Source organism: Triticum aestivum, chromosome 6B (genome assembly GCF_018294505.1).
Source record: "Triticum aestivum cultivar Chinese Spring chromosome 6B, IWGSC CS RefSeq v2.1, whole genome shotgun sequence".
NCBI classification, from domain to species: domain Eukaryota; kingdom Viridiplantae; phylum Streptophyta; class Magnoliopsida; order Poales; family Poaceae; genus Triticum; species Triticum aestivum.
In genome coordinates, this window is record NC_057810.1 from 339,400,030 (window position 1) to 339,411,424 (window position 11,395).

Below are 11,395 nucleotides of genomic sequence, written 5' to 3' on the forward strand. Positions count from 1 at the left end.
GCTAGGGATACGACATGACAACACAGCAAAAAAACACTAGTTGAATGTAAAACTATATGCTAGCGGAATACGTACAGAAATAACTAAGGCAACATACACGTGCATGATTGGGAAAATAAGATGGCATTGCAAGAGAGTACTAGAACAACACTTCAATGTAAAAAAACATGATATGACAGACAGATGAAGTACATACTGATGAATAACAATGCATGAGATATTCAGAAGCATGATGTCCAAATTAAGAAGATGGCATTGCGATAGAGTAGAATGACAGTACTTGAATTTGAAAACATGTTATCATGAATGGAATAGGTACTGAAAAACAGGAAGGCATGACATATTTACATGCATGATCAGCATGCTAAGCACATGGCATTGCAACAGAGTAGATACACTCCAGGACATTATATGCATGTTGTACCCATATCACAGGCCAAGTTAGAGCAAGGACCTTGTGGGGTGAAGAGGATTCATCATCTTTCTGCAAGTCTTCTGAAGAACTGCCTTTACATGTTCCATCATATTGGGTATCATTGACATCAAGTTTATTGGCCTTTACATTGCTCCGTGAGGTTCTTGTGGATATATCAGTGTGTGCAATTATATCTGACATGCATGGAAGACAACTAGTAGTTAGATTTATGTAAATGAATGCATGTAGGAGATGACATAAATAGCAGGACTGGGGTTAACTAGCAGCAACAGGTCTCATAAACTAAAGGGAGAACACAGATGAAAGCTACATAATATGTATCATTTGTACTCGAGATTAACTAGATGGCACACAAAAGTATTAAAGAACAACATAGGTAATACTAGAAGTGGTATAATACTATAATCACCAGCCTGTGGGATAGCATTGGCTGATGGATGATAACTATGGAACATCGTTACCTAAAGAACAAGTATCTTAGCTGAACTATGGAACAACGCGAACTCCTGAACAAGACCCGTAAGAGATCAGCATGAATATACAGTGAAATGTGATGATCTATTTTCCGTGCTTAGATGAATAACAAAGCCATAAATGTTGCACACAAGTAAGATGAGGGTATAACCTATCTGGCTGCCATCCATAGGAGTGAGCATCATGTGCTAACTTGTCGATGGCCCTGCAGTTGTTGTGGCTGTCCATGTCCGGCACGCGCATTCGATGCAGGAAACTGTTGAGTGGGGACTGTAGCTCCCTTCTAGTGTATGCTTCCCTTGTTGGAGCAACTGCGGTGAGTCGGAAGACGGTGTGTCTGAAGATGCAGATAACGCATAATGTTAAGAATGGCATATCTCTTTGATATGAAGAAATACACTAAGAGATCAACAACAAGGTATGAGAGTGGTCACACGTCTGTTGACTAAAGACTAAATTGGGGTCACACGATTTTATTTTATTTTGGTACTGTCCGATCTACGCCGGATGGCTTGATGGCCGTCTTGTGCCTCCCGGCTGATACTGTTCGGAATCTTCCCCGAAGAGCCAGTGACCAACGGCAGAGCAGCCTGCCTCCGCCGTCCGTGGCCCCGGCCAAAACCCCACTCCCTGCCCCACTGCACTGCCGTGGTTGCGCCGCCCCCGGGCCAATCCACAAAGACTCCGTCATCCAGATCCGGCGGCGGCAGTACCTTCAACCCACGCAACTCTAAAAGATAGCTATCTAAGCGCTGCTTCCGCGGCGAACTTGCGGCCCCACACCCTTACGTTAGACACCAGCCAACCGGCAGCCTAAGAGCTTCGCCGCCTCGAGGGGTGCTGCTTCCCATTGGGAATCGATTGGCCCAGAATAAAAATTCAGACAACTGACGCCTAAATAAAGTGATTTAAGATGAGGGTGCGACCTATCTGGCGGCATGGTGAAGTAGGCAGGTCCAGCTGCCGAGTCGGTGAGGCCGGCGTGGTTGTGGTGGCGACCGGCGGCAGGGAAAGAGTGATGTCGCGATGGTCGACGGCTACGCGGAAGCAGTGCCAGGACTCTGGACGGATCCGAAGTTGGAGCCGCTCCGGCGCCGTGAACAACGGCGGGGGTGAGTCGGCTCCGGTATGGTTCACGCGGCCATCATCGAGGCAGCACCAGCAGCACGGAGTAAGAGGCACACGGCCCAGTGCACGACGGCAATTGGACATCGTATCCGGCATTAGGGAGGAGGGCGGCTATGAAATTGGTGCGGTGGGGGGCGCCATGGATGTGGGGCTGAGGTTTCGCGGCTCGGGAGAAGGGAGCTTCCCGGGGAGAAGGTGATTTGGCGCCCACGAGGTATGAAAGGGGGCGGGCGAGGGGGGGGGGATTGAGAGGGGAGTGGAACCATGTCTTACGGACGCATTTGTCTGAAATGTGAGGGGAAGTTACAGTTCTACCCTTGCCTATAGGCTTCTCGGCTTGGGTCTGTGTACTGAGGGTCGGGGATAGTAGAGTAACTTTGCTTCTCCCCAAATAGTGGGCAGGAGCGATTTCGGGCGAGGAGGGCATGTTTTGAACTATAGTGGGCGTGAGCGATTTCGGACGAGGAGAGCGTGTTTTGAAATAGTGGGCGCGAGCTATTTCGGGCAAGGAGAGCGTGTTTTGCCGACCATGGTTTATGAATTATTCGGCACATGTCATTTCGGCCGAGGAGAAGGCGCGCTTGGATGAAGTTATGAACCTACCCTCGATGTACAACGGGCCAATTGATGCGTGTTCCACATAGGACGGTAATTTCGCGTCTCCCATTTATTTGCTCGGGTGAATTCCACCGAGCAGAGAGGATGTTTAACGGTTTGTTCAAACTTTGGGAGAACGAGCATCCACGTCTACCTTACCAAGTCGATTCGAATCAAATTTTGAAATATTAGCTTGCCACTTCTTTTTTAGATGGAGAGATGATGCTCGGGAGTAATGTGTTTTTACATGCTCGTTGCTAGAGATTTACTATATGACAAATAGTTGACCCACTCAAAAACGCGAATCAAACCCAAAATGAAATATCTCGATCCAATGAACTAGCTCGTTCAGTAGGTCAAAATAGTATACGAAATCCAAAATTGAACACCTCAATCGAGTAGCATGTTGTACAATATTATAGTACTCCATGAACATGTTGAAAGTCAAATTAATGAACTTGTTTGATATACACATATATCTGTTCATGTGTGGATTGCAGACAACATGTTCTCCAATTTAAATATTTGAATGCAAGTTTATATCGAAACATGGTTTATATCAGTCTTTGATGCATAAAACGCGACCTCCCCCTCTCCCGGACTCCTGTTCTCTCTCTCTCTCTCTCTCTCTCTCTCTCTCTCCCACTCTCTCGCTGACAATCTTCAATTCTGTCGCACGCATCCGACACAAAAACCTTGTTGGTCCCTCTCCCTTTCTCTCCATCTCTCTCTCTCTCTCTCTCTGTGTGTGTGTGTGTGTGTGTGGGGGGGGGGGGTCTTTCTAGTTCGCATTCATATATACACCATCTATAGGTCTCTTGCACACTATGTATGATACTCTAGCTAGTCCAAGCTAGATATCTTGGGTGCACTCATCGTACACACACAAATTCCTTGGCTCTTTGCCCGTAACTCTCTCACGCACCACTATGTCGTCTCGGAGCTCTTCCTCCCTCCCTCAAACTCTCCATCCACCTGGGTCACACATACACATGCATATCTCACTCGCACTCGATAGGCCCATCTAAAACTCTATCTCTCTCCCTCGTTCTCTCTCCATCTCACACGCACACACACACACAATCTCATGCCCAGCTAGCCAAGTATGATGGTCTCTCACTCAATTGTAGGCACACACAGTCCCCCCTATATGTATATGACTAGCTAATGTTAGTCTCTATCACAAACATGTGCATGGTCTATCTCGATTTCTCTCGGGGCATCTTTCTATCGCGCACGCACTCCCTCGATCTCCCACCCATATAGTCCCCTCACGATCTCGAGGGGATCTCTCTATCACAAACACACCCTCTCTCCCTCCCCATGCGTCCATGCCATCCATGTGTCCCTCTCGACCTTTTTTCCTTGTTGGCCAGACCTCTATTGGACATGTGCTACAGGGGTGTCTCTCTCTGTTGCAAACAATCACACACTAGCTATCTTCATGTATCTCTTTGCCTTGCTTTTCCATCTCGGAGATGCATGCGTGATATGTTCACGTAAGAAACGAAAAAACACACTCTCTCTCTAATTTATCGTTTCTTGTCACTTTGTCTTTCACACACATACTCTTTTTGCACACTTACTCATTCTCCTTCACACGCACTTGATCTGTCTCGACTGAGGCACTCTCCTCCGTCCATAGCATATAGATTTATTGAAAAGTCAAACATCACAAAGTTTGACCATGTACGTGGAGAAAAAGAATTACATCTAGTACGACAAACATATACCATTAGATTCACCATGAGATGTAGTTTTGTATGATGTATCTTTGGTATTGTAGATATAAATAACATTTGCGAAAACCTGATCAAAGTTTCCAAAGTTTGACTTCTAAAAAATTTACATGCACTGCATTATCGAGCGGATGGAATATCTCTTTCCCCCTCTCAGCTATCTGACGCACCACTCAGCCTTATTGGGGCTCCTCAATCTCTCTCAAGCTTTATTGGTCAGTTTGGTTCGTGACCTGACCCTCATGCTTTGATGGCCAGTACTGCCTGGTGTGGACGTGAGATGTAAAATATTTTTGCCTGGCCAGGCTTGTGTGGTGCTGACGCGTTTGGTTCATGCCTGGGCTAGGCAAAGCATCAACGTCCCATCAATCAATCCATGCATCAATTATTTAATGCTAATATCCATCCATGTTGCTATTAGCCTTGTGGCTGCACGACCAGGCACGACCAGGCGTTCGAAATCGGTTGCTTGGGCCAGGCTACTTGCAGTGTCTGGAGTTCAGCCAGGCTAATTAAAGTGTAAGGGAACCCAGCCCAGGCAGGCTTTCTTTTTCACAGGGTAGCAACCAAACAACCGTGCATGAAATCCAGCCACAACCCCAGGCCACGCAAAAGATGCTCACGACGCAAGCCAAACTAGCCTTATATCTCCCTGGTTCACACATACACATGTCTCGCTCGTGCTATACATATAGACCCATCCAACACTCTCCTCCCTTGTTCTCTCTCCATGTGACACGCACCCCCCTAAGTACCATAATCCCTCACTCCATCATAGGCTCTGTTTGGATCCATGGGTTAGAGTTAGTTTGGGTTAGTTTGGAGTTAACTAACCCAAAAAGATCCAAACAGGAGGGTTAGTTTAGGTTAGATGCATCTAACCCATCCAAAAAAAACTAACCCATCCAAGAGGTGCTTATTTGGGTTAGTTCTTCTTGGGACCACTAATAAACACTTTTTTTCTCTCGCTCTCCCCACAGCAGATCCCTCCCCACTTCCTCGAAGCTTCTCGTCCTCTCCCTCCCTCCCTCTCGCATCGCCCGTGAAGATGCCTTGCCATATCCGCGCTCCATCTAACCCTGCCATCCAAACACCTCTTTACTTAGAGTTAGTTCAGGGTATGAATCTAACTCTAACCTCTAACTAAGTTAGAGTATCGAAACAGGGCCATAGGTGCAAGCACTCCCCCCTCCTAAGTATGATTATCTCTTACTAGCCATCAGGAACACACGTATTGTCTCCTTCCATCCATACGTCTATCTCGATATCTCTCGGGGCATCTTCTATCACGCACACACCTTGTCACTCGATCTCCCACCCATGTAGTCCCATCATGATCTCCAGGGGATCTCTCTATGACAAACATACACTCTCTCCTCCCCATGTCTGCATTTTCTCCGTACGTCTCCCTCGAACTCTCTCCCTTGTTTGTCAGACCCCTCTTGGCCACGTGCTAGGGGTCTTCCTCTCTGGGTTCCAAACAACCACACACTATATCCTCACCTTGCCTCCGTTGTCGAAGATGCATGTGTGATATGTTTGCATAAGACATGCACGCTTTTTCTCTACTTTTATCGTGTGTTGTCCATGTCTCTTTCACACATGCACACACACACTTCTCTCTCTCTCTCTCTCTCTCTCTCTCTCTCTCTCGTTAGGGACTCTGTCACGTCCATAAGCATATGGATGTTTTGAAAAGTCAAACCTCAGAAAAGTTTGACCAGGTATATGTGGAGAAAAACATTTACATCTGGAACAATCATTAGATTCATCACAACATGTACTTACTTCATACTATCATTTATTTTTGGTATTGTAGATATAAGTAATTTCTTTATAAACTTGGTCAAAGTTTCAAAAGTTTGACTTAAAAAAAATGTTGTAACTACATTATCGAACAGAGGGAGTAGCTCTTTCTCTTTCTCTCTCTCTCTCTGCTATCTCTCATGGGCCTCCCCTCTCACTCGAACTCTCTATACCGACGGATTATAAGCTCACTGTGTCAGTGTATAGCTCCGTATATTGTTTAGTTGACCGGTCAACCAATCCACATGCTGCGTTGTCAGCTCGTGTTCTGTATCTTGGTGTGCTGACCCATGTGGCAGTGGGTGAAAATAAGTAAACTAGAGGCCCATCTGACACGCGGTGAAGTAAACAAAGTTGAAACCACTCAGGGTAGCACCCCGCACGCTAGTAAATTGAGGGTGCATTGAGGACAAACTTCTTGCGCGCGAAGGACGCACTCGCGCACAATTCACCACTACGCAGCGGCATGCACAGAAGGACGCACTCGCGCACACCCAGCACACAACACACACCAGCACACGTGTACACCAGCGTCGCCGCCGGTTGAGATGGACGGTGAGGCAGCCAACAAGCAGAGGCGGCTCAAGCCAAAACCGCATCCGGTGAGCCTGGACTTCATCAGCAGCCTCCCCGATGACATGCTGCTCATCATCATCGGCCTCCTCCCCACCAAATATGCCGTGTGGACCACCCTGCTCTCCCGGCGGTGGCGCCCCCTCTGGTGCTGCGTCCCCCTCAACCTCACCGTCGACAGCTGCCTCTGCGACAGGGATTGCAAACGCATGGCCGCAGTCTCCAAGATCCTTTCATCGCACCCTGGGCCAGCCAGACGCCTTGACATCCGCATGTTCAGTACCAACTGCAAGGTCCAACCCAAGTTAGACGAGTGGTTCTTATCCCCCGCCCTAGATCAGCTTGAGGAGCTCAGCTTTGAAGCTGGACGATGTCGCTCTCTACCGCTGTCCGCGCTCCGCCTCACGCCAATGCTGTGTCGTGCCAGCTTCAGCTCCTGCTATCTTCCCCAGATTAATGCCGCGCCCGCCCTTCTTCTCCCTCAAATCAAGGAGCTCGACCTCTTCGACATTGTCATCTCGAAGAAGGCTATGGAGCACCTGCTCCGCAGCTGTACTGCGCTCGAGTACCTTCGTCTTTAGCAGATCCACGGGTTCATTAGCCTCCACACCGCCTCGACGAATCTTCGATGGATTTATGTGTCTTGCTGGCCCCGCAACAAGACATCAATTGGGAAGAGATCACTCCAGTTGTTCCATGTTATGGTCATTGAGAATGCGCCTTTCCTTGAGAGATTGCTTGTATCAGATCTAGAAGGTCCAACAAAAATCAGGGTCATTGACGCGCCGAAATTGACACTGTTGGTGTACTCGTCTGCCAAATTCTCCGAACTCTTTATTGGATCCGTAATCGTTCAGGTACATCACTCATCTTCTTCTCCGTCTTCTTGAAATTCATATTTTTAAATTTCTTCTTGATGTATTTACGACCATCTTCCAGAAAATGATTCCCACAAGCTTGACCCAGCCCATGCGCACAGTGAAGATCTTAGCACTAAAATCTATCGCCCCCAATCTGAATCAAGTTGTTGGATTCCTTACATGCTTTCCGTGCACGGAGAAGCTACTCATCGAGGTGAAACTTCTTTCCTATAAGTAAACGGTAATCACAACGTAGCTCAATTTTTTCGTAATTTTCCCAAATTACAATGACAAGTGTAGTGTTCAAAACTGCATCTACGCACTGCACCGAAAGAAATGTTTTTAGTATTTTTTCTCACGTGATCACCTGCATCGTTTTTATGCTGTACTACTATAGTAGCCTAGGCTAGTCATAGTGGAAAGTAACTTAGACTACCCCAGTAACTCTATGTTTACCCTAAGAGCAAGTACTACCTCCGTCCTGGTTTACTCTTCCAATTTTGTAGTATCAAAATTTGACCATAGATTTAACTGACAAAATGTTAATGCATGTCACTAAGAACTATATCGTTGGATTCGTATTTGAACATAATTTCAAATGGTGTAATTTTTAGTGACATGCATTGGCATTTTCTTAGGTAAATCTATGGTCAAAATTTTATACTAAATATGAGGTAGTATTCCCTCCGTCCCAAAATTCTTATCTTACATTTGTTTAGATGCGGATGTATCTAACACTAAAATGTAACTAGATACATCCGTATTTAGACAAATTTAAGACAAGAATTTTGGGACAGAAGGAGTACAAAAGTGGGCTATGTAGGCCAAAACATGTGCCAAATTCACTTGTGATGCATTTGGCATCGATGCCCCTCCATTGCTCACCTGGTGCCCCAATCTGGATCACCTACTTTGCTCCGGTGCCAAATTAACTCATGCAATGAAAAACACTACGTGGGAGAGAGAGTGGAATGAGGCAATAAAAAACACTTGTTTGGGAGAGTGAGAGGCTGGTGTAGTTGGTTTGATTAATTTGTTTATACATGTGGGTCTAAGTGCACAGTGGTGCCAACTCTCTCACATCGCGAGAGCGGTGCCAAAATCTTTTGATTTGACATCGATGCGTATTATGTGGCACACTTTTGCGAAATATGGCATCGGCCACATAGTGGAAGGCAACAAATGCCCAAGCTCTTCACGTGCTCCTAGTTAAATGAGAGGAAACAGAAAGAGAGAGAGAGAGAGAGTAAAAAAATTCCACTAGCCAGCCAACCCTATCGTATGAGCGAATGATATTGGTACCTCTTGATGACATGGCAATCTTATGCAGCAAGCTGCTCTAATATGTTCTCTTCTTTTGCAGATAAAAAAAGACCTGAAAGTGAAAATTGTGCTGCACTATAACAATCTCATCGAATGCCTTGATCTCCATCTTACAGAAATTGATTTGATCGACTACTGAGGCAGCACATCTGAGATTAAATTGGCCAGGTTCTTTGTTCTGGAGGCAAGTGTGCTCAAGGTAATGAGGTTTGGCGTTCTCTGGCGCAACAATGAATGGCGTGCTGATCACCGCAAGCGTCTAAGCCTAAATGACAAAGTCTCCGCAGAAGCTGAATTTGTTTTTGAAACATCAAGTGGCTAGAGACTCGAAAACTTATTTTCCCATTAGTGACTTGTTAGGGCGGTGGATTTTAGTTTGTACGATAATGCTGCATCCACCTAAAGTAACGAAAGTTCTTATGTAAACTTCCTAGTAATTCCCTCTTCCTAGGTGCAGCATTACTCCTAACATTTGTAATATCAGTTTGAAACTTGTAATATTGCCGTGTCCTATTCCTGCATTTTCAAAATCCTGCAAATCAAACAGGTCCTGAGTTGGTGATGATGTTGTGCCTCCCATCTTTCACCAATAGCTGTCGGATCTAGATCTGACGCATACAAACCAAGCTTCTCCATTTTTTGCAAAAAGATGCCCACACTTGTTCCCTATTTACCAACAACTCCTTGTCTCTCACAATCAGCCTTATCTCCTCCCCACCACATATAGAAGGCCGTGGAAAAATCTGGCGCGATGGCCGCTGCCGGAGCCGTCCACCCCCAATCTTGGTGTTTCGTGCAATGCACGGGCATCTACACACGGGAAATTATGTTGAACAAGGCTAGTTGTAAGCAGGCTAGCTCTACAGCCATGATGATAGTGACTGTAGACGGTGAGGCTGACTATGGTATGCCGAACACGGCGCCTATACTCAGGTGTCATCTCCGGCGTAGGGTCTTGTCACTTCACTGTGAGGAGCAGCACATAATAATTTGACCAACGGGTAGTACAGTGCTAATACTCCTACTACTACATTGGTAGTACTACTACTAGTACTAGTAGCACCACCGTCTGGATTTAGGAGTACTACCACATCCATCTGGATTTTAGTATTTGACTAGCAATATCTAGTAATGCATGTCACAGAAAATATACTACTCCCTCTGTAAATAAATACATGGTGTTTTATTCCTATCGGCGAGAGAACTTAATGTTTTTTGCTAACTAGAGTACTAATAGGATTACATGCAATGAACTAAACACTGCATGTCATGTTTGGTAGTCTCAAGTCATTGAAAGCATGCACGACCCACATCTCTCATTGGTTGATATGTCACGAAATAAGAAACAAGGAGGGAGTTAATGCACTGTGCCTAAGTGTTTTGGGATTATTTGGTTTTCGTAATGTGACTTACACAACATTTTTGTTTGCATGCATTAACATTTTATTAGTTAAATCAAAGGTCAAAACTTGGTGCAAAATGCAAAGGGGACCAATAAACTAGTAAACATCAAACTTCTCTCGTTTGGCCCCAACTAGAGGTCCGGTGAGATGACTATACTGCACCGACACGGAGGGGGACGCAGCTTCATTGACTTACGACAACTTCCTTTGGGTGAATGACACGTGGGCCCAGGGGGTGGCTGGCCCACCTATAATACAGCCAAAGGCTGGTGCAGTAGAGGGCCGAGGAGTAGTACGAAATCCTACGCACCTACGCACGCTAACCAAGGGCAAGAGTGATCACTCGAATCGCAAGATCAGTTGACTAGAAGCTAAGCTAGACCCATGGAGGCGATGAGCGCGAGCATCAGCCGGTTGTGCCAGATGGTCCACGACACCGGCCTGCGGCCCGGCAACGAGGAACATCTCCAGGTAGTATTGCTTGAGGCCGCCAGGGCGAGGAGCTGCTTGGACGACAGCTTCATCTCCTTGTTCGACGAGGTCCTCGTTGGTTTCCTCGACAAGTTCACCATCGTCAAGAAGCTCGCGGACGACTTTGACGTAAGCCTCCAGCCGACGCATGCAGGCTCTGCGATGCCCGCCACCCTCAACAGCCACTATGGCGACAACCTCTTCAACGCACTCTGCGACTGCCCACCGTCGCGCCGGAGAATGTCCACCTCGAGGTCGCGCTAGCCGCGCAGCGCGTGGCACAGCAAGACACCATCGACATAATCACCCACGTCAACATGCAAATCGTCCACAAGGACTACTACATGCAAGAGGAGGATGATAGGACGCTGGCCTTCTTGGACCGCAGGGCAACCTTGGATGGCACTGTTCAAAAGTACGTTGAGCTCACCGCCAACGCCACTGCTCCTCACAGGTCGGTTGGTGACCCGGCGCACTAGGGCGTGAGGATGTCGTTGATGGATCCGTATGTATTTTTATCTTTCCGTCAAATCCATGTAGTAGTATATGATACTACAGTAATTATCTTACCTTTCGCATCAACTT